The 2,045-nt window shown below is 41.4% G+C and overlaps 1 non-coding gene across 1 annotated transcript; it reads right to left on the bottom strand.

The window, feature by feature from the left end:
* Positions 1-1,288: 1,288 nt before the first annotated feature.
* Positions 1,289-1,361, bottom strand: TRNAK-UUU. The gene has a single exon. It is a non-coding gene; the product is annotated as a tRNA-Lys (tRNA).
* Positions 1,362-2,045: the final 684 nt, after the last annotated feature.

The following is a 2,045-nucleotide window of genomic DNA, read 5'->3' as shown; positions in this document are numbered from 1 at the left end:
TACAGGCAAAAATTTATTGTAGTCCCGGGTACTAATACATCTGCTGCAGAAATTTATTGTAGTCCCTCTTGCGCCTCTCGAACTTCACCCTGCTGAAAGTCTTCTTGCTTTGCCTGCCTGTTGCCCGGAAAAGGTGCCCGACACAAAAACATTTAAAAAAAACACAGCAGAGCAAACTTTTGCCATCTCAGTCTAAGGTTCTACGGACTCGAGATTTCAACATCAATCGAGGGTTGCTACTTGTGAAGTAACATCGACCAGCAGAAAGATTACCACAGCATGGTGGGCTACAACCTAGGCAGGCAAGATAACTAGTTTTCTTACCTTGTTTTTTTTTTTTGGGGGGGGGGGGCTGCAGTCCCCGTCCTCAAGTGTCATCCACCGTGCTCGGGGAACCCAAACCTTCAGCTTCTACTGTTACGTTCTCTCGAGGCCTCATGTTTTGGGCGCCAACTGTTAAAGTTGCTCTCAATCAGAGCTGAAGGTGTTTGCTTTCCTGCTCCAAATTAGTAGTTTAATCCTAGGATTTAAATGTGCACAGAAGAAAAGACTTGACACCATCAAGGTCAATGCAGTTCTCAACTTTATTACACAGCACATTCCTATATAATGCAAGGAAGGGGGGGAGTACATTGTATAATATTCTCATTGGTCAGTAGTGATACTATACATCACATATGGCATTTCCAGAAGGGGGATCTCCCAGAATGCGCCAGACCCTCGTGCTGTTCTTTGTTCTCTGCTTAAAGCAAAAGGCGTTGTCCTGGAGCAACAGGATATGGGAGCCATCTTGATTTCTGAAGAATGATAGCCAAATCTCTATCAGTACCACACGATGGGTAGTGCCACACAAAGTGTGCCCAAAAATAATTGTGACAAGGAAATAGTGCCCCTGACAGTAATAGCACCACATGCAAAAGTGTAGATATGGATACAGTTAAATGTCGCCATTCCCTGGGGAATAAGTGGTACCTACTTCTAGCGACACCACTGCCTATCTATCCAAAACATTAATCTCCATTGTTATCATTGTACATATCATCTGTAAGATGTAATCGGTTCTTTGTAAATAATCCCATAAGAAAAATGGTCAAAGGGGCAAGTATTTAGCTCCTAAAATAGCTGTTGTGGTATACTCCAAGTGGGTCGATCCAACCTAGTTTCCTAGTCACTTTCACAGTCTTCATTTTTCTCATCACTTTTGATCCTTTGCCTCATATACCTTACTTTCATGGCAAAAACACACAGTTGTTTTTTTACGCGTTTGATTCCTTATCCAAAAAGCTGAAGCTGGAACATGGACTTGAACCCTGGACCCTCAGATTAAAAGTCTGATGCTCTACCGACTGAGCTACCCAGGCTCTCTGCAGAGTGATTGAAGTCATAACTTTCTGACCGACTGCATTAGAACATGTTGGGCAGCATAGTGGTTCTAGCCCCCCAGCACCACTTTTTCCATATCTTAAATGAACCTATATATGAAGTTTTGTAAAAAGCAGGCAATTAAATCTCAGTAAAACCTGTATTAATCTGCTGTTGAAGTCACGGAGAAAATATATAGATGACTTTGCTTTCTATGGCAAATTATTGAGCTGGATTTACAGGAACTTTTGAGCTTGTAATCACCCTCTCTGGTAATAACACCCTATCCGCAATAAGTTCTTGGCAGATCTTAGGGCAAAAAGAGGAGTCTAAACATGCTACCTGTGAGTGCACCCTTATAACCATTTAACGCGCTGATAGTATAGTTGGTAGAGACGTTGGGATGCCTATAACAATGCAACGGGAAATTCAACACCCAAATGGACAAAAATACCATAACGTAGTCATACACAATGACAGGCATAAATTACTTAGGTAGGCTTCCCTAGCCTCTGATTTTAATTTTTTCCCCACTTGATAAAAAGCCATCCTGCTAAATATCTGCACATTTGAGACGTTCTAAAAGAGCGCTTAAAAGTCTTGAAAACATTTAAAAAATAATGCATTTTTAGAAATAAGTCAATGTTCGGAAAATCGTATCCTCCCATTCTGCTACTGCTCAT

The sequence above is a fragment of the Bufo gargarizans genome, chromosome 2 (assembly GCF_014858855.1).
Source record: "Bufo gargarizans isolate SCDJY-AF-19 chromosome 2, ASM1485885v1, whole genome shotgun sequence".
Classification (NCBI taxonomy): Eukaryota; Metazoa; Chordata; class Amphibia; order Anura; family Bufonidae; genus Bufo; species Bufo gargarizans.
This window is presented reverse-complemented; position numbering and strand designations above follow the sequence as displayed.